General features: G+C 41.3%; 1 protein-coding gene across 2 annotated transcripts in view; it reads right to left on the bottom strand.

Annotated features, from left to right (window-relative positions):
* Window positions 1-25,979, bottom strand: part of CACHD1 (cache domain containing 1) — a 217,843-nt gene that overhangs the window by 113,571 nt on the left and 78,293 nt on the right. The gene's annotated exons all lie outside the window — the stretch shown is intronic.

Below are 25,979 nucleotides of genomic sequence, written 5' to 3'. Positions count from 1 at the left end.
TTTTCAACCATTGTATTACACACTTTTATTTAATATAGTGCTGAGCATGTGTAAGAAACTTAAAGGTGTTAATTACTATGCATTCGCCCTCACACGATGTTTGCAATTGCCATATTGGAAAATGTGCTTCTAAGTCTAGAAAAGGGCAGATACCCTGGGAATACTGCTCGTATCTGTTCAGGCCAGAGACCTCAGGCCTGTCTACATTCTACCTGTGTCTGCTCCTGGGTCCCATCAGCTGCTCTGGAGCAAGTCCAGCTGTGTCAGCTCCACCTCTAACAAAATGCCATAGACTGGCCAGATGTCATGGCTACACAAGTAACCACAGGCCAAGGCAGGAGGGTTGCTCAAGCAACTTTATCTCTACTAAATAATTAGCTGGTCATGGTGCCAGCACCTGTAGTTCCAGCTACTCGTGAGGCTGAGGCAGGAGGATCGCTTGAGCCCAGGAGTTTGAGGTTGATGTGAGTTAGGCTGAGGCCACAGCACTCTCCCCAGGAAGACAAGAGTGAAACTCTGTCTCAAAAACAAACAAACAAACAAACAAACAAACACCAATCTGGTGGCCTGAACAACAAACATTTATTTACCACAGTTCAACAAGCCAGAGAGTCCAAGGTCAAGATGCCAATAGTCTGCATGTGGGAAGGCCCTCCTCCCTGGCTTTCAGGTGGCCACATTCCTGCACCCACACGTGACAGCATGTCTGTCTCTTTTCTTGAACACAGTACCTCCGTCTCCTCTTACACACGCACTAATCTCATCACGAGGGCTCCACCCTCATGACCTCACCTAGGCCTAATTGCCTCCATACCTGCAGATGATATCACATTGCAGGTTAGGGGTTCAACATATAAATTTGGGGAAATACATTCAACATACGAATTGGGAGAGACACAAATATTCAGTCTATAATACTTGCCTAAAAATAGAGCATCTGTTTGGAAAGGTTTCCTGGTGGCAACTGACCAGACTCATGATAAGGCTGCTCATCAACACTAGTTTGGGCCAGTTGAACAGAGTCTGGGCACCAGGACGTGGACCAGGGCCAGTCTGAACTCTCAGGTAGGCTACTGGGTTGACTAGTGTGTGAGAACAGCCCATACAACAGGAGCAGCCATCTTAAATAAAGAAGATTCATGTGCAAGGCTGTCTGGGCTCCAGGGTCATACCCCCCAACCCTGTGGGGGTTTGGGGGCTGTGTGCAGAGCTGGGTGGAGAGCAATGGGAAAAACAGGAGAGGCTGGCACACCTGGGGCTGGAGGAGAGAAAACAGCTGAGAGCAGAGCTTCTCTCTTTACGAAAAGCCCACATTTGTTTAAAGATTATATAACAAGATTGGTGTGGCAGTTTGCGCTTTCTTCCAGGAGACCATCACAAGCCAAGTTTATCAGCTCTGGGCTCCTGCCCTGTGTTTCAGCCCACTCTGCCCTTAACAACCAGATCACCAGATACTAACCCAAGAGGTTCTGGGAAGGGCACTGGAGCCCAGGCCTCTCCACTTCACTCTGTAAAAGGAGCCCTAGGCCTGAGATGCCTTTAAATCTGAAATAAGACGCATGCAGCCTCGAGAGAGTTTGTCCTTCACAAGAAGTTCAGAGGTGAGAACAGGGAAGGAGACGAGACCCACAGCATACAGAACCACCTCTAACATCTGACTTCACACTTTTTGAGATAATTTTGTGTAGGATATTAATCACAGAGGAAAGGGGGGAAATACCACGAGTTGTGAACTCAGGAATTCTCTGGTGGACTATGACAGACACTCAAGTGTGGAAAAGGAAAGCAAACCAGTCCCTCTACTCTTTACAATGTGACGCTCTTATTCACAGCACAAATATCTGTGCATAATGCAGATAAACACTGCATGTAACACAGAAGCGTCCAAAGTAAACGGGAAGCCAATGGAGCTCTGGGAACAGGCAGGTTGGGAGGGCTCTGGAGCCTGACACCTCACTGTCTCTGACTTCCCACCCCACGCCCAGAATCTCTCATCACAGACTAACCTTGTGCCCTGGGCCACAGCCTCACAACACTGCACAAATGGAGGGCAGGACCCTACCCAGCTTCCTGAGGGAGGATGATCGATGGGGCACTTCACGTTTCTCAGGGCCCTCTGAGAGCACATTAGCCACACGCTTGTCAGCATGTGTCACCTGGCTCAGCAGTGGAGGACAAGGACACCACTGAATCCTTCCTTACTTGCAAATGGCCAGGAACTTACTAAATCCAAGTCCTGTGAGGACCATTTTGAGACACAAAGATGTTCTCTCTAAAATTTCCCCCCTTTTAATATAGTATAATCTTGAGTTGTCTTTCCAATGAAAACAGCATGGTGCCACTTTGGGGCTTCTCAGTGTCACTGTCAGCAAGGCACAATTTTGGGCGTCATAAGTCCCCACAACAAAAAGACAAGTACAAGTCAGAGTCTAGTGGACAGTGTATTTCTGTATCTGGAGTCACAAATGTCCACGTGTAGATTTCTTTAAAACTAAGGAAAGAAAGACTGCACAACTTGAGGAAGCATCTTAAGAACTGTGATTTCTTGAACATCCCCCTACCCAAGTCTTGAGTGTAGCCTGTTAGCACTAGAAGGTGGGGACTCTTCCTCCAGTCCTAGCTGTGAACCAATGTGCCAATGTCACTTCTAGGCTTCAGTTTTAAGATATGTCACAGGTGACAAAGCAAGCCCAAAGATGATCTAGGAATATCTACACTGCAGGCATATAGCTAAGACTGTTGATTCACCCCACAGGTTTTTTTTTTTTAATTATTAGGAAAATTTTTTCAAGCCAGTAGCAACACACATACAACTTAGATGAGGTGGAAATTTGGATGCTGGTGGGAAATACAACACTTGCTATTAAGACCTGCTAGAAACAACAACAAAAAGCAATGTTTCCCATGTGGGTTCCAAACCAGAGGAATGAGGATATTTGCCTGAACCACAACAATTTTATTATATCCTCCTCTGAACTATTCTGTGTGTTCCCTTGCCAAGCTGCATCTAATATCACGCTCTCAGTCCCAATTGGATTTGGGAAGGTCTTCTCATCCCGTCTGATGACAGGGCAGATTACAAACAGAAGAACTGGAGCCTGTCTGTTCTCCATCACTGTTTGGCTGCAGGACTCATTGCTAACACCTCCCTCTGGAGTTTGGTGCCACAGTGGGCCTGGCAGGGTATTAGTGGATGTGATGGTGGCATTTCCTGACGACTCTTCAGAAGAACTAGCATGCATGTCACAGCATGTAATAAAAAAGGACTAATGTTGCTTAAGAAACACCCAATGTGGATGCCCATGAAAAACTATTTCAACATGATTCTTGCCTGGCCAGAGTTTTCTAATATTAAAATAAAGCTGTAATTCTTGGTGAGTCTCCAATTTTATCACATCACACGTTATTTCATGGGTCCAGATTTTCAAAGCATTTAGGCCAGTGGTTCTCAACCTGTGGGTCGTGACCCACAGGAACTGTATTAAAGGGTTGCGGCGTTAGGAAGGTTGAGAACCACTAATTTAGGCAATTCAAGGGTTCCTGGTCTTAGCAGCAATTAATTCCTTCAGGTCATTACCATGGTATTTCCTAAGGCGAGGTGCTGAGGAACACCGTGAGGACGGGTGTGGTCCCTGTTGTTAAGGTGCTCACCAGGCTTTATTTGCAACACATTCTGAAATGTGTTTCTGTGTATACTCTCTGCCAGCACAGATGACGGGAGACTGTTTTGTTTTTCTGGCAGGAACAACACTTTTAGGTGGAAGATGGAGTTGGGGTGGAGACAGGAAGAGAAATCTCAGCTGCTACTTTTTCAGGAGCCCAAATACTATTTGACCTTGAGATATTGGAAATGTGGGCAACTGGCCTTATTGTTTCCATTTTAATGGAATGTTCATTTCTCATGATCCAGTCTTTCCAGCCTTTGGTATGAAGACTTAGGCACAAGAAGCTTTCACTATTTGATTAAAAAGTCCATATTTTTTCCCCAAAGTTCTGCTCAGTGAAAGGTGTCTGCCCACATATGGACACTAGAGCCTGTGAGAAGCTGGTGTCTGGCTACAGCGAGGAGCAACGCACACCGGGGGGCCTGCTGGCCTCCCTTTCCAGCAGGCCAGTTGGCAGTGCACTCTCATCGTGCCCTCATTCATTTCCTTACAAGACTGGGGATCGAGGGTTGAGGAAATGGACTAGTCAGGAGTTTTGCCAAAATAAAAAACATAACCAGAATTTTTAAGCCTTAAATGTATATATGGCGGAATAAAGATTCCATTCCCAATAGTATAGGTATATATTTTTACACTTTTTTTTTTAATATTTGCACGTTCTCACAAATGTGTTTTACACATTTGAATTTGTATTTTTATGAATGTAAAAATAAATACCATGCATATAAAAAGTCTAAAATTTGAATATAATATAATTCATGTACATAAACTGTAGATGTATGCTGGCTTCTGTACCAGGACAGCACATGATATAAACTGTGTGACTGTGTAGACACAGGATTATCTCTGCTTATCTCATCGCCAGGCACACACACTGGGCTCATGCACAAGATGGACCCCTGGAATCAGCTGGTCTATATTTGGTACAGGAATTTCAGCTTTCATGCAGGCACACACACATATTTTAACTTCCAAACATATACAAGGATACAGAACACAGACTATGTATAGCATATAAACAAGATAGCTAAATATTTCAAATTCCAAGTTATTAGTGAGCTGGGCAGCTGTGCTGGGTGGTCTCCTCCTTGCCTGCCCACCATGTTCTTCTCCCAAGCAGCTAGCAGAGCAGTACTCCAAGGATCCTGATTATTGTCAAACTTCATATGGGCAAAGAAGTCTGGGAGCTCGGAGACAGGTCTCAGAGCTGCTCCATCCTCCAGGGAAACTGTACTAACAAAGCTTTACCAGCTCCAAGAACAACACCAAACATTCTCCACTTCTGTGCAGCACAAAGGAAGCACCTACATTACTCTGAATCCCACACACCAGTCCATCAGTGACGTTTTTCGTTTTTTTTTTTTTTTTTTGTACAGACAGAGTCTCACTGTACCGCCCTCGGGTAGAGTGCCGTGGCATCACACGGCTCACAGCAACCTCTAACTCTTGGGCTTAAGCGATTCTCTTGCCTCAGCCTCCCAAGCAGCTGGGACTACAGGCGCCCGCCACAACGCCCGGCTATTTTTTTGTTGCAGTTTGGCCGGGGCTGGGTTTGAACCTGCCACCCTCGCCATATGGGGCTGGTGCCCTACTCACTGAACCACAGGCGCCGCCCTTCATCAGCGACGTTTTTCACCCAATTAGCTACAAGTTCTTATTTAAGGGGTCCTTATTTGAAACAAAACAAAACAAAATACAATAGCCCAAAGAAATTCCACGAGGACACAAATTATAACCAACTGTCTTCAGGTTGTATTAATATTGGAATGATGACAAACTGGGAGGAAAGACAAAGGAGCCACCCACCACTTTGTGTATTTTGTATCTTGTTTATATTCTGCAGGATGATGCATTAGTAATATATTGTGCTTCCTCCTAAGGCTCCAGCTATATCATTGCAATTTATTAGAGCTAAAAGCTTGCCACTAACAGTGCAGGAGGCACCCTCCACCACTGTTTTACCCTGTCAACTGAGCATTTAAACTCCATCTTTTCTTCATTTAGCAGCTAAATTTTCATCATAGTACTTACAATGTTTAGACATTATTTATCTGACATCAGTTGATGTAAGAGTCTCAAGAGAAAATAAACTATCTTCCTTTAAATAATCAAAAACATGTAGAACAATTTGCAGCAAAGAAAGCAACATCACACATGGAAGATTCTGTTAGAATTAGACTACTCTTTGGCTAAAATCCCAAGCCTATCATCTAATTTAAGTACAATTCTAGGAAATTACTTAATATCTGAGTCTCAATTTCTTCAGCCCCCAAATAGGTAGAAGATCTGTATTAATATCACAACAGTCGCAGTAAAAATTTAATAAGGTAACTTGGGTGAAGCAGTATTTGTTAAATGAATATAAACTATCACATAAAAGAAAGAATCTTTCCCAAAATGCAACATAATTTATGCAAGTACTAATCCGTGTACCCATTCACCATATATGATGATTCTAGAGACAGGTACAGAGTTCAGACACAACTACAGGTGCTGCTGTACTGGACGAGACCCGCAGTCCACTTAGAACACATTCTGCCTCTCATAAATGCAGTCCAGGAACACTTCCCAGGGGGACCATTTCTATCCTTTGTGGAATTACTTCCAAGAGATTAGCAAGATATACCAAATTTATGAGTAAATGTCTCCTGTGATTTAACAATGTCCTTGGGATAAGCCCTTTGTTCCTTTTCCTAAAATGCCAAGTATCTAGTAAGTCCTCAATGAATGTTTGCCGAGTTCGTCTCCTGCCCACCTCTTCCCAGAGGTATGCTCAGAAGAGGTCATAATCTAGTTCATTCATTCATTCCCCAATATCTATAAGAAGCTATACTAGGGGTTATTCTGCCATAGTCCCTATATTCTGGAATTTAAACTCCAGAAAAGGGTCACTAAATTTTGTTTTTAGAGGAGGTAGCACAGACCACAAATTTTCTCTCTGTAGTAAAAATACTTAAAATTTTCTTGTCTCTTTCAAACTTTAAGGAGTGCCCCCATCACAACATGTTTACATTATAAAAACCCAAATTTAAATTACACTTTGCATGACTTTTTTTGGTGTAGAATAATTATTTGTAAATATTTACCTTTTTTAAAAGTGACAGATCATATTAAAAAAAAAAAAAAAAACCCTCATGCTAAGCCCCAGTGTACCCAAACAATGTGAATTGCTGGAGAAGGGAGTAAGGGGGACAGAGCCAGGCCCCTGTGCTCTGGGCCCTTCTGCTCTGTGACAGTGCCTGGCAGTAAGCTCCCCCCAACCCTGTGCCATACACAGACCAGGTCTGGCCTACACAGCAGGGGTACGCAGTGAGTGAAGCTTCACCTGTGTTCACAGCCATTCCCCTTAGCTCACATTGCCCCATAAGCTCCACCTCCTGTCAGATAAGCAGTGGCATTAAATTCTCATAGAAGCTCAGACCCTACTGTAAACTGCACTTGTGAGGAGTCTAGGTTGCCACTCTGTGAGAGCCTAATTAATGCCTGAATGTCAGAGGTGGAGAAAACTGCTTTCCATGAAACCAGTCCCAGCTGCCAAAAAGCTTGGGGATTGCTGCCTTAGGGAACAAAATTTCAAAAACATATAGCAGAGCCTTCAATCTAACTGTAATTGAATTCAAAATCAGGTTCTCTAACCTCTTACTGAGGTGACCTTGGCTGAATAAGAAGTTTCTTCCTACAAAGTTTTCCTTGTTAGTAAGTCTTATGGAGTTGTTTTCGGGGTTTCTTAATTTGTACAGCAAATATTTACCAAGCACCTGCCATGTGGAGATACTTTCAACAGTGCTGGGAGTGGGGAGCCCCTCAAGAAATAAACCCAGGCCTTCATGCGGCTTGCATTCTAGTAGGGAAAGACACATGATGAGAAAAATAAATACATGTATAGTCCAGGTGATGAAGCATCTGGAGATAAAGTAGAGAAAGGGTAAGTAAACAAAGGCATAATTAATAAACTTTATAACTGGGTGGTCAGAGAAGGTCTCAGTGAGAGGCATCATCTCAGCAAACCATGAAAGGGTGGAACAGAATAAGCCAACTGGGTACACGAGAAAAGATTTAATCAGAGAGCTTAACTAACAATATATGATCAGTAAGGGATGCTGGTTATTAGTGCAGCCAGTACAGTTTAAACAAAGGAACACAAAACTCAGACTAACAATCTTGTCTCTCACACTTTCTTATCTCTGAGGGCTTGGACCATTTATCATCACCTCATATGGAGAATGGGATCATATACCTGTTCTTCTATGTATATGAAGCACAAAGACAGAACATAAACACACATCTATCACAGCTACCACTTTTCTTTCTAAACTGTCTTTTCAAAATGGTAAACCACTATTATCTTATTCATGAAGCATCTAATGATTTGATGGGTAGCTCACGAAGAGGGTTTCTAAGATAAAGATTAACTTGTTCTCTGAAGAGTCAGAACAAGAACATTAAGAGCTAAAACAGACATATATTGATTTCCTATCAAGGAAACCCTAAACACTGACCAGGTGAACTAGCCAGGGCCCTGGCTGGACAGAACAGCCATCTGTTTATTCTGGTCCCTGGTGGATTTACCACAAGTGCCCCATCTGGACAGCCTCACTACCTCTTAGCCTTTCTTGTGCCTTTTTACACATTTGTGCCTTTAATTCACTCATTCAACAAACATTCAGTACATACTTAACAATAAATGCAGAGCCAAATATGGATCTGGGTAAGAAGGTGAACTAAACCAGGACCCAACCCAAACAAATCCCCTAGGGATGGATGGGAAAAAGGTTGGGTACAAAGAAAGAATGAAATCCATCCACCCACATCCCAGATACCTCCAGTCTGGACAAGTCTGAGCTGTGAACATACTTCATTAGGTTACTGTAAACAAAATGAGAGCCCTCAGGATCCCATCACACCAGATTAAATTTGGCAGGGCAATCCCAAAGCAAGTCCTGATTCTGGAAATATAAATATTAAGCAGCCAGAGTATCTCCAGTCATTATTCAACAAATATTTACCAAACCCACCTCACCTGGGCCCTTGAAGCCAGAATCTAAAGACCAGCATCCCCCTACCCACACCCCCCATACCCGTGCTGCTCTTCTGCACCCCTTCTTCCTAGCTAACCAGGTCCCTTTTATTCCCATGGTCCAACAGCACAGCCGCGCTTCCCTGCATGGAGGCTCCAGGATCAGCAGCAGCACAGACAGAACTCCCAGGCTCACGCTGCACAGTCTGGCTTCTATTCAGAACTTCCACTAGCCTTTTCCAGGACCTTTCTGTGATCATTCTCTCTTGGAAATTCCCCTTTTAAAGTCTGCAGGATTTTCCTTCTAAGCCATTAACAGAATAATTTTTTCCTTCTAAGCCATTAATAGAATAATAAGAGCAGCAATCCTTTCCCTAGAGAACTGTAGGGGAAAGAAAAATGGCAGCCTTCCACCCTGCTAAGTTCCTTGGCTGGGCTACAAATTAAACCGTCATAAGACAGAGGAAAAACTTAAGTGAATAATTACATGAAAATGCATAGCAATCTCACAAAATATGAGACTTGAAAAAGGGTCAGGTGTTTGAAGCTAACACAGAAAGGAATTGGGGCTCACAGCTACTGAGGTAGGTGGCAAAACAAGCCATGGGGAGCGAGGGGAGGAAATGGATGGTGAATAAACGATCTTGTTTCACAAATAAAAAGTTTCTCTGGTGATAAAAGTTGCCTCTGAATAGCCTTCACAAGAACAGATGATGGTTTGTCTGAGTGGGGGCTAATCTCTAGTCTCCTCTCTCGAGATCTGAGTTAGTAGTCTCTGGTTAGTAAAATTCTTGGGAAGAGGATTCGTGATCACTGAGGTCCTTTTGGAGGACCCATCTTGAGACAGATGAAGGGAGCAAAGAGAAGCCTCTGCCTGCACCTGCGACTACCCAAATGTCCCCAGTTCAAGGCCATCAGTGTCACATTTTGGGGTGATATTTCCCGAGCTCTTTCAGGATCCTTATACTGACACTCTATTACCCTTTTTTTTTATTTTTTTGGCCGGGATAGGTTTGAACCTGCCACCTCCGGCATATGGGACCGGCGCCCTACTCCTTGAGCCACAGGTGCTGCCCCTCTATTACCCTTTTATATTCTAGAAGCAGAAAACAAAATACTGAATGCCAATTACAAAGTAGCAACTGCATCATCTTTTAAACAACATCACAAGATACATAGACTACATTTTATAAATGAAATTGACGTAGACACCACAGAGGTAAATCCTGCTCCAAATCAAACAGACAGAAAATGACAGATTCCTGCTCAAGTTTTTGCATCTAGAATGATGATGCTCTTTAGTTTGCTACCCCAAGCTGCCCTGCAAGGCTGTCAAAAAACAAAGAGCAGAAGTGAGCTTCCTAACCCTTTTGGTCTTGTCTCCATTATCTCTGAGATACCTGTCAGCCCTAAAATTAAAAAAATCACATTATTTAGGACTGATCCCATCCCTTTTAAAGAGATCCCACCTCTTTAAAGAAAGAGCTATTTTTTTCTTTTAGGATATATATATGTTTTAATTAAATCATAATTGTGTACATTAATGCAATTATGGGGTACAATGTGCTAGTTTTATATACAATTTGAAATACTTTCATCAAACTGATTAACATAGCCTTCACCACATATTCTTAGTTACTTTAAGATATTTATATTCTGGGGTGGTGCCTGTGGCTCAAAGGAGTAGGGCGCCAGCCCCATATGCCAGAGGTGGTGGGTTCAAATCCAGCCCTAGCCGGGGAAAAAAAAAAAAAAAAAAAAAACTGCAAATAAACAACAAATAAAATTGTTTTTTAAAAAAAGATATTTATAGTCTACCCTTACTAGATTTAAAAGGTACCCTTGTAAAATGCACCATACGTGTGGTCCCACCAATTATCCTCCCTTCACCCATCCTCCCTCCGCTCTCCACTTTCCCCTTCATCTAGGGCTACAGTTGGGTTATGGCTTTCATTTGGAAGTGTGGATACTTATAAATTACTTTCATAGTAGGGCTGAGTAGATTGGATACTTTCTCTTCCATTCTTGAGATACTCTGCTAAGAAGAATATGTTCCAGCTCTATCCATGTAAGCATGAAAGAGGTAAAGTCTCCATCTTTTTAAGGCTGCATAATATTCCATAGTGTACATGTAACACAATTTATTAATCCATTCATGGGTTAATGGGCACCTGGGCCTCTTCCATGACTTAGCAATTTTGAATTGAGCTGCAATAAACATTCTGGTGCAAATATCTTTGTTATAAAGTGATTTTTGGTCCTCTGGATACATGTGTCAGTATTCTGATCAAGAAAGGATGCTGGATATTATCAAAAGCTTTTTCTACATCAATTGAGAGAATCATATGGTCTCTGTTTTTGTTTATGTGATGAATTATATTTATAGATTTACGTATATTGAACCAGACTTGAGACCCTGGGATAAAACCCACTTAGTCATGGTGTATAATCTGTTTGATGTGTTGCTGGATTCTGTTTGCTAGGATCTTATTGAATATTTTTGCATCTATATTCATTAGGGATATTGGTCTATAATTTTCTATTCTTGTTGGGTCTTTTCCTGGTTCGGGGATCAAGGCGATGTTTGCTTCATAGAACGTGTTGAGTAGTGTTCCTTCTTTTTCTATATTTTGGAAAAGGTTAAGTATAAGTAATATAGGTACTAGTTCCTCTTTAAAGGTTTGGTAGAATTCTGATGTGAAGCCATCTGGTCCTGGGCTTTTATTTTTAGGGAGATTTTGTATAGTTGATGCTATTTCAGAACTTGATATAGGCCTGTTCAACATTTCCACTTCATTCTGGCTAAGTCCAGGAAGGTGGCGGGCTTCCAAGTATTGGTCTATTTCCTTTAGATTTTCGTATTTCTGAGAATAGAGTTTCTTGTAATATTCATTAAGGATTTTTTAATTTCTGAGGAATCTGTTGTTATTTCATCTTTGTCATTTCTGATTCATGAAATTAGAGATTTTATTCTTTTATTCCTGGTTAGATTAGCCAAAGGTTTATCTATTTTATTGATCTTTTCAAAAAACCAACTTTTTAATTTATTGATCTCTTGTATAATCCTTTCATTTTCAATTTCATTTCATTCTGCTCTAATTTGGGTTATTTCTTTCCATGTGCTGGGTTTGGGGTTGGAATGTTCTTCCTTTCCAGTTGTTTGACATGTCCCATTAGGTTGTTGACTTCCTCTCTTTCTGTTCTTTTGCGGAAGGCTTGCAGTGCTATAAATTTCCCTCTTAGGACTGCCTTTGCGGTATCCCAGAGGTTCTGGTAATTTGTGTCTTCATTATTGTTTTGTTCCAAAAATTTGGTAATTTCCTTCTTAATCTCATCTATGATCCAGCTATCACTCACCATACGGTCATTTACTTTCTATGTTTTTGTATGAGTATGCAGATTCCTGTTGTTACTGAGTTCAACCTTTATTCCATGATGGTCCAAGAAGATGCAAGGAATAGTTGATATTCTTTTAAATTTGCTGAGGTTAGACTTGTGGCCTAAGATGTGATCAATTTTGGAGGATGTTCCATGGGCTGATGAGAAGAATGTGTATTCAGTTTTGTTAGGATGGAATGTTCTGTAGATGTCTGTTAAATCCAATTGTTGAATGGTTAAGTTTAAGTCTAAAATTTCTTTCCTGAGTTTCTTGTTGAAGGATCTATCTAACACTGCCAAAGGGGTGTTAAAATCTCCGACTATTATGGTGCTGGAGGAAGTCAAGTTGCCCATGTCTGTTAGAGTCTCTCTTATAAATTGAGGTGTATTCTGGTTGGTGCATAAATGTTAATAATTAAAATCTCATCATGTTGAGTGTTACCCTTAACAAATATGAAGTGACCATCTTTATCTTTCCTTACTTTTGTTGGTTTAAAGCCTATTGTATCTGCAAATAAAATTACAACACCTGCTTTTTTTCTGATTGCTATTTGCCTGAATAATAGATAAATATATCTTTTAAGGTAAGGTGAGATTGTTGTATGCAGCAGATATGTGGCCTGAGTTTTTGTATCCAATCAGCCAACCTGTGCCTCTTTAGAGGACAATTTAAGGCATTCACATTAACTGAGAATACTGATAAAGCTGGTAGTATTTTGGGTATCGAGTTTTTCTAATGTCCAATGGACATTTTTAACCCTTTTGCCACTGTAGATTTACTTTGGTGGTAGAGGATTGTGCTTGTCATTATGGAGGATAGGTCTGAGAATATCTTGGAGAGCTGGTCTAGTTATGGCAAATTTCTTCAACATGTGAATGTCATTAAAGTATTTAATTACTCCATCATAAATAAAACTCAGTTTAGCTGGATAAAGGATCCTGGGTTGAAAGTTATTTTGTTTTAGGAGGTTAAAGGTCGATGACCACCCGCTTCTAGCTTGAAAAGTTTCAGCAGAGAGATGTGCAGTCATTCTAATATTCTTCCCCTTGTAGGATATGGTTTTCTTATATCTGGCTGCTTGGAGAATTTTCTCCTTCATATTAACTTTGGCAAAGTTCATTATATTGTGTCTGGGAGATGCTTTATTTGGGTTGAGTCGTGCCAGGGTACTGAAACTTTCTGCTATCTGAATTTCAGAATCTCTTGTGGTGTTTTGGACGTTCTCCATGATTATCTCTTGAAATACAGCATCTTGGCCTTTCGAAGCAACCTCGTGGCCTTCAGGAATTTCTATAAGGCGAATATTAGTTTTCTTCAAATTATCTCAGAGCTCTCTGAGAGAATGATCCGTTTTTGCTCTCCAGTTCTCTTCCTCTTTTGAGTGTTTGTGAGTGTTCAAAAGCTTTGTCTTCAATGTCAGAAATCCTTTCTTCTGCCTGCTCCATCATGTTACTGAGGGATTCTACTGTATTATTCAGATCTTTGAGGGCTGCAAGTTCTTGCCTCAATGTGTCAAAATCTTTGGTTATTTTGTCTTTGAATTAATTGAATTCTTGAGACATCTTTTGAAATGCTCCTTAAATTTCTAATTCCAACTTTACCTCCATTTTGTTAATCTTATTTGCAACCCAAACTCTGAATTTGATTTCTGTCATCTCAGCCACTTGTTTATGAATGGGATCTTCTAGTGTGTCCACCTTGTCATTCTTTGGGGGAGTTGATCTACTCTGATCATTCATGTTGCCAGAGTTTTTCTGCTGATTCCGCCCCATGGGTATTTTTCACCATTAGGCTAGATAAGCAGATAAGGTGAAATTGGGTTGAGGGCTCCTGGAGTAGTGATTAACCAGCCCTTTGCCCAAGAGCTGGGACTGGTGACTGCAGGTTTTCCCCTACAGCTTTGCAAAGGACCAGTACAGTACTACAGCCTGAGACACTGGGGACCTGCTTGGTGTGGTGGAGCTAAGTGGCTCTGTCTTGTTTTCAGCTAGTCTCTGTCCAATCCTAGTGAATCACTAACTCTGGATTGAAGTCTCATCTGTGGAGAAATACAAGCAACTAAGACACCCCACCCCCCACGGGCAACAACTGGAAAAGGAAAATCAAACCTTCCCACAACAAAACAAACAGGGTACCAACTTGGATGGTCCTCAGGTGATTGCCCCAGGTCAAGAGTTCCGAATCAATTGTCCCAGTCAGCACCCAGTCTCAAGTGGGCAAGTTCAAAAGGTCTCTAGCAACTTCATAGCAGGGGTCTGCTGACAGCTCAAGTATGACTTGTTCTGGTGTTCCTTGGAGTCAGAAGGGCCCACCAGGAAATGAATTAGTCTGGGAAGATTGATGTCTCCTTCTCCACCTTCCACCTCTGTCACACCCAGTCACTGGTAACCGAGTTCCCTCCAATGAGCATATGTTCCAGGGGTTTGTGCCTGCCTGAGTCACTGGGAGATATATGTCTCCTCGGCCAGGGCCCCACACTCTGCCACCAGCTGGCAAGGGAAGCTGAAGCCTGCCTACCTGGAGTGTGTAATGGAGGCTGGGAAGTTTCACTCAGTTCCAGCCCCACCCCTGATTGATGTGGCTGCCACTTATAGTTCCACAGAATTTGTTTTTCTGTCCCTGCTATTTACCCCTGTGGGCCAGATGCAGTTTGAGTTCACAGAAACTGAGACTTAGCCCCACCCTGTGCCACTGCCACTGTGCCAATTCTCACTTAACTGGCATCTCAGTCTCCACTGCACTCTGTGTTGGGGCAGGTGTGGTTAGAGTTCACAAATGGCTCTCAACTCCTGTCCTTCTCTGGGCTGATGCTGCTGCCATGCCTGCTTTTGCCCCAGTTATGCTACCCTGGGGGCCAGTTACATCTTGGGCTCACAAAAGCAGCAATTCTGACTGAGCCCTGCCCTGGGAGTATGCTGCCTCTGCGCATGCACGGATTCTATTCTCCATTCCTAGCAGGTGCTGCGCCTTGCCTAGGCAGGTACCACCTCAGGCATACCCTTTGCTCACAGGGCCTGTGTTTCCATCCCAGATCTCTTCTGCCCGGGGCCTCCACCGGACCAGAGGACCAGCTCCCTCTGCTTGCTAAGAGAGGTAGGAAGTGTTTCTCCAAAACATCACCAGGGGTGTGAGCCCTATTGTTCCCGCCACTGCCCCTGCTGTGCTGTGCCTCGGGGTACCATCTCTCCCTCTCCTGCATGGCTCCCTCACTCCATAGTCCTCACTTTACACCTGTGCTGTGGCATAAGCACAGACTTGTAACAACCCATGCCCTGTCCACACCTCTTGAGAAAATGCCCAAGAATCTGGACTCTGTGGGGGACAGGCTTCCAGTCTACAGGATGAGAGTGGAGGGGAGTGCTGGGAACTCAGAAATGCAGGTAGCACATATGTTCAGTTTTATGCTTGGTGCACCATGGCACACTAGTGGGTCCTCTCTGGGGAAGGAGTTCTGGTTTTTAGAGGGTCTCTCCTATGGGTTAAAATAGGAGGAGATCTGAACTCTGCTCACTTGTTTGTAGAAAGCATACAGAGAGCTGTTCTCATGGGGGAGGGGACTCCTGTCGTCTTGGCGCTGGGTTTTGTAGCTATTGTTTGCTTCCTTGGGGTCGCAGCTTGCCTCAGCAGGGGTGATGTGCTCTCTTCAATCTTCTCTCTTGGCTCAGCTCTAAACCATCAGCTTACTTGCTAAACTTCTGTCCTTTAACTCTGTTTCTGGATGGAAGCCTCTGTGGAAAGCTGGCTCCAGTTGGCCTTCTTGCCTCCTCCCAGAGCTATTTTTTTTTTAAATAGGTGCCAGGTGCAGTGTTCTGCTGCAGAGCAGCTTTCTTACCCTATGAATAAAAAGATAATTTTGTGCGTCAGCACCTGTGGCTCAAAGGAGCAGGGCGCCGGCCCCATACACCGGAGGTGGCAGATTCAAGCCCAGCCCAGCCAAAAACTTCAGAAAAAAAAAAAAAAAGATAATTTTGTGCATGGTCTACATTTGGACCTTGCTTCCAGGTGGACTATAGATCATTGCTTTCACCTTGTCCGAATTCTTCATGAATGGGGTCTTCAGTTTACAGTTAAGTAAAAGAAGAATTTGGAGATTAACACTTGCTAAATCTCATTGTCTTATAAAATACTTTACAGTGTCCCAGTGGATGATATCTGGTGAAATGAAACATAAAATTTTAAACTTTTTAGGCATAATCCTCATTATTAAAGAACAATTCATAAAATCTTTCTACCAGGATGTATTTTAAATGCTAGAGTGTTTTGAAACATCAAACATCAGAAAAATTTTTAGATCTCTGATCTGTATGTATGCAGGGCAAACTCCATCTAAGGATAAACTGAGCTGAAATTTGAGGCGCTACCCAAGAGACAAATTAGCAATCTGAGTCCACTCCAGTTAACTGCAAAGTACAACAAACAACAAGAAAAGCACTCCTCTCAGGAATATAACAGAATTCAGAGTTTTTCACAACATCAAGATACAACTTAAGTTTTTTGACATAAAGAAAAAAGGAAAGAATAGAAAAAGGCAAGTATGACTAATTCTCAATAGAAAAGACAGTCAACAGACATCAACTTCAAACAATTTTTAGATGTCATATCAGTAGACAGAATTATAAAGCAGCTAATATGACCATGCTCAAGAATGCAAAGAAAAGTCTGCTTGAAATGAATGAAAAGACAGAGAAATCTCAGGAGAGAAATAGAATCAATTACAAAGAATACAAAGGAAAATCCTATGGCTGAAAAATATAAAAATAGCTAAAAATGTGAAAACATCTGGATAAGTTAACAACAGAATGGAGATAAGAGTAAACTGTCTCTACCTAATTTAAAGGTCAGGGAGGAGAAAGTAAAGAGAAGGAAGATGTAGAAGGGGCTTTCCAGGAACCTGCAGCAGGCCAAGGCTCCAGCACACCTGTACAGGTCAAGGCTTCAGCACACCTGCAGCAGCAGGCCAATGCTCCAGCACACCTGTACAGGTCAAGGCTTCAGCACACCTGCAGCAGCAGGCCAAGGCTCCAGCACACCTGTACAGGTCAAGACTCCAGCACACCTGCAGCAGCAGGTCAAGGTTCCAGCACACCTGTACAGGTCAAGGCTTCAGCACACCTGCAGCAGCAGGCCAAGGCTCCAGCACACCTATACAGGTCAAGGCTTCAGCACACCTGCAGCAGCAGGCCAAGGCTCCAGCACACCTGTACAGGTCAAGGCTTCAGCACACCTGCAGCAGCAGGCCAAGGCTCCAGCACACCTGTACAGAAGATCAGGGCTCCAACGCACCTGTATGGAAGGTCAAGACTCCAGCACACCTGCAGCAGCAAGTCAAGGCTCCAGCACACCTGTACAGAAGGTCAAGGCTCCAGCACACCTGCGCCTACCTGGAGTCCCAGAGGGGACCAAAAATGAGATAGAAAAAATATCTGAAGAAATCACAGTCTCAAAGTCTTCAAATGTGATGAAAGACATACATTTACAATTTCAGAAAGCCCAACAAACACCAAGCAGGATAAATATAAAGACTGCTATATCTAGGCAGGCACAGTCATAGTCAAATCGCTAAAAACCAAGAAACAGAGAAAAATCTTAGGAACAACCAGAATTTAAAAACAAACACACACACCCCCACTGCATATAGGACAATAATTTTCACTGCCTTGACATCAGAAACTGTGAAGTCTACTTGGGCACAGTGGCTCATGCCTGTAACCCCAACTACTTGAGAGGATAAAAGGTTGGAGGATGGCTTGAGGCAGGTGTTTAAGACTAGCCTGGACAACATTGTGGATTCCAGCTCTAAAAAAGAAATTTATAAATTAGCTGGATGTGATGACAGGTGCCTGTAGTCCCAGTTACTTGGAAAGCTGAGGCAGGAGGATGGCGTGAGCCCGGGAGTTCCAGGCTGCAGTGAGCTATAATGACTGCACTCCAGCCTGAGTGACAAAACAAAACATTCTTATTAACCCCAACAAACTATGGAGTCCAACAGTCAGTGTAACAGTTTTTAAGTGTTAAAAGAGAAAAATTTGTCCTTCCAGATTTCTGTTCTTTCCTCTTAAAAAAGAAATCTTTTAAGACAAAAGGCAAAATAAAGACATTTTCTGATTATATAAAAATGATTTAAAAACTAAGAGAATCTGTCACCAGGATGTCTACACTACAAAAAATTTTAAATGAACTTTTTTAGACTCCATATTAGTTGGGATCTTTAGAAAGAAATGAAGGGTTCTAAAAATAGTAAGTATGTCAGGAGATACAATATTCAATATTTTTTTCTTTTAATTGCTTCAAATACAGCATTTTAAAGTAAGAGCTATAATGTTGAGCTGTGCAGTCTGTAATATATACAGGTCTAATAGATATGGTAACTCTAGCTGCAGAAAGGATAGTGTTGGGAAAATGGACCTATTAGGTTGCAAAGTTTCTAGATTTTATGTCAGCGGTTCTCAACCTGTGGGTTGTGACCCACAGGAACTGTATTAAAAGGCCACGGCATTAGGAAGGTTGAGAACCACTATTTTATGTGAAGAGATAGGAATGTGAATTTTAAGTAGTTTGTAATAAGTTAAGAATGTATATTTTAATTCCTAAAGCATATACTTAAAATATACCAAAAAAGTAGCTAAAAAAGCTGAAATAAATTACATTAAATTAAAAAAAATTTTAAAATTCAAGAGGATGGGGAATTAGTAACTAAGAAAATAAGAGTGAAGAAAAATACAAAACAGATAATAAAACATCTGATCCAAACTCAACAATATCAACAATCAGACTGAATGTTAATTGACCAAACAGCCCCTCAAATACTCCCAATTAAAAGGCAGGAAATTTCTGAATAGATTTTGAAAAGCAAGTCTGAAACTATATGCTGTCTATAAAAGACAAATTTTCAACACAGACATTGAAAGTAAACAAACGCTGTGAAAAGGCTCACAATGTAAATAGTAAGTGAATGAGGGCCCAGTCGCTACATCAGTATCCAGGATAATAGACTCAGAGAAGGAGTTTTTTTGTTTTGTTTTGTTTTGTTTTGTTTTAGAGACAGAGTTTTACTCTGTGCCCAGGTTAGAGTGTGGCAGCTATCATCATGGCTCACAGCAACCTCAAATTCCTGGCCTCAACAGATCCTCCTGTGTCAGCCTCCCGAGTACCTGGGACTATAGGCAGCCGCCACAATAGCCACCTAGTTTTTCTATTTTTAGTAGAGACGGGGGTCTCACTCTTGCCCAGGCTGGTCTGGAACTCCTAATCTCAGGGGATTCACTGGCCTTGGCCTCCCAGAGTGCTGGGATTACAGGTATGAGCCACCACTCTCAGCCAGGGAAGGAGTATTATTAACAGAGATAAAGAATAACATCCCATAATGTCATACTTCACAAGTCATTAGAAAGACATGGTAATCTTAAATGTCTGTGTTATTTATATGAAACCCTAAAACTTACCAGGCAAAAATGAACAGAATTAAAGGAAAAAAATACTCATATATAATTTCACCATTATCAATGAAGATTTTAACATTGCTTTCAGAAAATGATAGTAGACAAAATAAAAATCAGCCTACACATAAGTGATTTGAACACTATCAGCCACACCTCCAAAGAATACCCCCAACTCCAAGACACACACCTTTTCAAGTTCACCTGACACTCTAAACACAGATCATATGTTGAGCCATAAAACCCAGTCTCAATAAACTGAAAAGGAATGAAATTACACAATGTATGTTTTCTGAGCGCAATGGAGTTAGAAATTAATCAATAACAATAAGATATCTAAAAGACCCTGAATGTTTTAGAAATTGAACAACATACTTCAAAGTAATCCATGGGTCAAAGAAGAAATCATAGAGAAAATTAGAAAATGTTTAAAATTAAATGATAATGAAAATATATCTCATGTACTTTTGTGGTATAGAACTAAAGCAGTGCCTAGAGAAAATTTTGTAGCTTTAAATGCTCATATGTTCAAAAAAAAAAGAAAGACAAAAATCAATGATTTCATGTTCCAACTTAAGAATCTAGAAAAAAAGAGCAAAGTTAACTTCAAGTATATGGAAGGAAATAATAAAGAATGTGAATTTGTGAAATAGAAAACAAACAAGAGAAAATAAAGGAAGCAAATTCATTTTTTGAGTGATGAGTTATCACCACCACATCTGCCCAGCTGTTCTCTCTCTGATTCTGTCTAGCTACATGATTACCTGCTCTTTTCAAAGAACTAGCCTTGTTCAGACTTAGTAGTTTTGCTCTATTCTTATTCTGGCCTATAGATATTAAAAAGATAATAAGAACATTATAAATATCTTTATTCCAACAAATTTGACAACTTAGATGAAAAGGACAAACTTCTTTCTTTTTTTGCAGTTTTTGGCTGGGCCAGTTTTTGAACCCGCCACTTCTGGTATGGGGCCAGCGCCCTACTCCTTTCAGCCACAGGTGCCAACCAAAGGACAAATTTCTTTTTTAAAAAAATCAGCTTAGGGCAGCACCTGTGGCTGAAAGGAGTAGGGCACCAGCCCCATATATGGGAGGTGGCGGGTTCAAACCGAGCCCTGGCCAAAAAATGCAAAACAACAACAACAACAACAACAAAAACCCCAGCTTACCAAAACTGATGTAAGATGAAACCAAAAATCTAAAAAAAAAAAAAAAGAAAAGAAAAAAAACCTACCTATATCTAAATTTAAAAATTGGATGCTCAAAACCCTGCTCACACAGAAAATGCCAAGTCTAGACAGTACCCTGGTGAATTCCATCAAACATTCAAGGATGAAATAACACCAGTCTTATTTTCTTTCATAAAGTAAAGAAGGAAGGATCATGTCCAAACTAGTTTTATAAAGTCAATACTCTAAAACCAAAAAGTGATAAGTGATATGGAAAAAAGGAAATGTAGAAAAGAAGACCATAAGGAGTACGGAGAGCAGGTGGGCTGTAGCTTTACACGTGGCGATCACTGCACTGAGGAGCTGACACTGCAGGAGACCTGAGGTGGGGCTCACCTGTGCAAAGGCCTGGGGCAGGAGTGTACCAAAGAAAGGAAAGAAGGCAGGCGTGGTGTCTGGAAGACCCAAGACCAGGGATATCAAGGAAGACGGAAAGAGTCCACTATTCAATTCCAAGGAAATGAGGACCCCGGAATCATCAAAACGGTAGTCACTGGTGACCTTGGTAAAGCCAGAAGCTTTACTGGGTCAGCTTAAGAGAAAACAGCAGGACTTGGCCTAATGAGAACAGATGCCTCTTTCGATGGGCTGTGCTTCAAAGAGGGAGAAAGAAATGGGCAGTCAATAGTTGGAGAGGGAAGTGGGCTCAAGAAGAGGGGTTTTGTCTGAGACAAGTGAACACATTTACATCTGGTAAATATGACCCAGGAGAGGTAAAAACCAACAGGGTAGAAGGGATGGCAGGAAATCCAGAGGAACACCCCCAGCCAGTGCTCAGGCCCATCTCCTCCACCGTCCTCCCACCTCATTGGCCCATTTCAGAAGAATTCTGAGTCCCCTAGAACCAACACTGCTTGCAATTCAACAGTTTCTGAAACATTCTAAAAATATACTTGCCGTTTCATAGAGTAAATTATTAATAATTACTAGAGCGTTTGAGAAAAAGCTAGAGCAAGCTCTGAAATAAGTCCTGGGCAGCTCTGATCCCATCCGTGACCCTGTCAAGTACCCAGCAGTTCTCTCCCTTTGTTTTTTTCACTGCCTTGTGTTTTTCAGGCCATATTTTGCTACTTTCTGAAACACTTGCTCAACAAATTATTTTTCTTGATTCAGGTTCAACTTCATATAATGCGTTTATGTGTGCAGACTTAATTCTTAAAGTGCTCAGAAAACAGTGTCCCTGGGCAGTGCTCCACCCAGACTGTGTGCATGGGGATTTAATTTTTCCGAGGCTGCTGCCATAGTTTCTTTGGCAGCAAAACTACATATAGTGAACTAATTAAAGATTTACAACACATTGTTAGGCAATCTAGACCTACACTCTGAAAGTTAATTTAAAAGAAATAATGAGTAAAAGGAAAAGTATACACAGAGAATTTTGTGGTGAGAGTCAAGAATCACTAAATGTTTTTTCTTAGTGTTACTTTGCTCTCCTAACCAGAGGATCTTAACAACATGTTAGGTGTTCTGTCAAGTTATATAGTGTATGCAAGTCAAGTCCAAATGAGGGAAGAGAAGAGGCACCACAGGGGTTTAGTTTTCATTGATCCAAAGAAGAAATGACAAACAACTTATGTCAGAATTCCAGACAGCACAAACATGCAAAACCCAACCATAAAGAAGTAGCCCCTTCCACCTGAAGATTATGAGCTAAAGATCTTCCACCTAAAGATTATGAGCTAAAGTTAATAGCACAAAGATCAATCATCTGTTGTGAATAACTAACCTGTTTTTGGCTTATCAAATAAATCCTATAAGCAGTTAGAATTGTTCTTATAATTGGTAAGAGGCTGATGGCATAAATGGGGGTTAAAAAAATAAAAATCATTGTTAGGAGCACGGAGTTCTTCAATGACGTGAGGCAGGAGGTTGGGAAGGAACCTATGCCAGCCCTGCTCTCTCCTGAGGAGCGTCAGAATCTGAGAATCTAGGAGGTTCCATGTGAAGGTCAGCACACAGCACCAGAGACAGGAAATAACTCTGGGGCTTAGTTAAGATGGAGAGGGCAGTGCTACCCGCTAGATATCCAAATGTGCTGTGAGACTCACCACCCAGACAACATGGTGTTGGCATAGCAATGATTAAAGAGCCAAGTGAGACCAAATCGAACTCACACGTACATGGAAACTCAACCAGTGATCGAAAACAAATGACAAAAAGATAGACTGTTCAATACCTAGCGATAAAACACTGGGAGTACATATGGGGGAAAAGAAATTGGACACCTCCTTCACATCTAGCAGCAAAATCAATTCCAGGTGGATGAAAGTCTTAAAGGAGAGAGGCAAAATTTCCAAAGACAACACAGGAGGAAACCTTTATATCATTAGGGGTGGAAAAGAATTTCTTTAAAGAACACAAAAAAACAAAAATCAAGAAGGAAAAGACTGATTTTAAAAGCTGACTTAATTAAAATTAAAATTTAAAAAATTCTTTAAAAGGTAATAAGAGGTGAAAAGACAAATCAAAAACCAGGAGAACAAATCCCTGAAGCATAGACCAGCCTGTCTAATATGGTACTACCAGCCATATGTGGTTATTTAATTAAAACTAAATAAAACTTAAAATTTAATTATCAGTTGCTCTGGACACATTTTGGGTACTCGTAGTCACACATGAGTAATGGCTGATCTGTTGGGCACCACGGATATGGAACATCTTCACCCACAAAGTTCTCTGGACAGCACTGGTCTAGGGCATACACAACATTCTGAAACTTCTGAACTAAGGCCAGGTACAGTGGCTCACACCTGTAACCCCAGAACTCTGGGAGGCCAGGGCAGATGGATTACGTGAGCTCAGGAATTCAAGATCATTCTGAGCAAGAGTGAGACCCCATCTCTACTAAAAATGGCACACATACACACAAAAATCAAAACTGAGGGAAGAGGATCGCTTGAGCCTAGGAGTTTGAGGTTGCTGTGAGCTATGACTTCATGGCACTCTACCCAGGGTGACAAAGTGAGACTTTGTCTCAAAAAACAGTAAAGAAAAATCTTCCAAATTAAACTTTTAAAAAAAAGGAACAAAGAGCATTTACAGATATTTAATAGAACAAAATCTTTTGTGTGAACATGCAAAGGGAGAAAAAAAGCCTTTTAACCTCATTAGTAATCAGAATAAAACAAATGAACTCATTAGATATAACTTCAGATGCAAAGGATTAAAATCCAGTAAACAGCATATTTCTCATACACTATGTGGGGAGGGGCCGCTGTGGAGCTTCCTGGCGTCACCCGGCTGTGTGGGGCACTCTGACCCCAGCACTTCTGCCTGGAGACAGGGTGTGCCCCCACCATTTAGGGCACTTGGAAATATGTGTGGAGACACACAAGACACAGGGACCATGAAGTTCCTTCAATCAAAAACAGTATTCCATCTGAAAGTGTAGGGCATGTGGAGACGTGAACAAAAATCAAAACACTCGAAGCAACCCAGGTATCAGCTGTAATATGGACACATATATCACATACGGTGGAATAACTGAACTGAAAATAGATGAACATGATGTGCAGATACTCACATGGTGCTTCTAAGCAACATGTGGCTGAATGAAACTAGCAAGACATGTGAGTGTAAACATATGCTTAAAATTTACATAAAAAACAAAAATAGCCAAAATAAAAATTAATTTGAGGATAACTAAATCAACTGCTAGCTGGAGTATTCAGCAAACTAGTTGGGATACTTGACCTTTCTGAATATTGTCAGTAATAACACTGCCACTGACCACAGGGTCCAGAGTATCTGGGTAGTAATTATTCAAGTTGAGAAGTATGAGGGCGGGCCAGGCATGGTGGCTCACTCCTGTAATCCTAGCACTCTGGGAGGCTGAGGCAGGTGGATTGCCTGAGCTCAGAGATGCAAGACCAGCTTGAGCCACAGCCAGACCTGTCTCTAAAAATAGCCGGGCGTTGTGGCAAGTGCCTGTAGTCCCAGCTACTTGGAAGGCTGAGGCAAGAGAATCACTTGAGCCCAAGAGTTTGAGGTTGCTGTGAGCTGTGATGCCATAGCACTCTGCTGAGGCAGAGGAACCCAAACCTGGGCCTCCACTGAAGGGTGACTCTGTCTCAAAAAAAAGAAAAAAGCAGGAAGTATGAAGGGCCTCTGGGTGCTCACTATAGAATGCAAAACCCACAATTCAGTTCAACCCACATGGGCACCATCATGATGAAATAATAGAAAATATGGGGTAAATATGCAAATATTTGCTTTTAGTGTTGTTGTTCTAGTGACCAGAGCACTGAAAAGATCTGGAAATAATGGCACAGAAGAAGAAATTGTCTAGGACCTGAACATTAAAATTTAGGCTGAATAATTATGGCAATGACATAAGCATCTCCACGTGCTAGATGGAAAAGAGATATAAGTCCTATTTGTTCAGGGTTCTTCCAGAGGGTAGACAGAGGAATGGGAGAGAAGTTAAAAGTATTCTGTTTAAATTTAAGAACGAACTTTTTGACAGTGAGCCGACACACAGAGCAGACCATATGGTAACTCTCCTGCACCTGAACTGTGCAGATGAAGGTGGAATTCAACAGAGGCTCCTGTTTCGGATGGATACATAAATTTTTAAAATTAAATAATCAAAATTCTAAAATAAATTTAAATAAATTTGTAATAAATAAAAAGACAGATAATGTATCTTTGTATTAAACATTTCAAAAACTAGCTCTCCTGCTTAAAGTCATAAACTGCAGGTAACGAGTCTCCCTCATCTATACCAGGACACCCCTCCCTCAGCAAAGGCCAGTGCAGTGTGTGCAGAAACTGTCCAGCACTGGTATTCTTTGAGTGCTCGTTCAGCTGCTATGATATTAACAAATTATTATTAAAGGCTTCCAGACTTGTTTATAGTTAGATAAATAAAATAATGACATCAGTGCAAGAAAAGAAAACAGCTTTCACATTTGGAAACAGCCAAAGCAAGAACTTGTACCTGTTACTTCAAAGAAAGCAGTGAAACTGATATCTGTGGATCACTCTCTTTAAAATGTTATCAAATAGCCTTTGGCCTCCCAAAGAGATTCCCTAAACATGCTTTGTTTAGAAATCTTCTCCCGTAAAATCTCATTTAAATTTCATAATTAACTTTCTAGTTTGCTGGAATAAAAATTAGACAGGAATTATGAAGAGAAGACTAGGTACAGCAAACCACATCATATTCACTACTATTTGGGGCCATTAGCTTTTAAAAGTATCTAAAGATAAGTAAAAGCATATAGACATAATTATTCACATCCTCTAAATTTA

The sequence above is a fragment of the Nycticebus coucang genome, chromosome 5 (genome assembly GCF_027406575.1).
Source record: "Nycticebus coucang isolate mNycCou1 chromosome 5, mNycCou1.pri, whole genome shotgun sequence".
Lineage (NCBI taxonomy): Eukaryota > Metazoa > Chordata > Mammalia > Primates > Lorisidae > Nycticebus > Nycticebus coucang.
The sequence above is the reverse complement of the archived record's forward strand: the minus strand, read 5'-3'. Positions and strand labels throughout refer to the sequence as shown.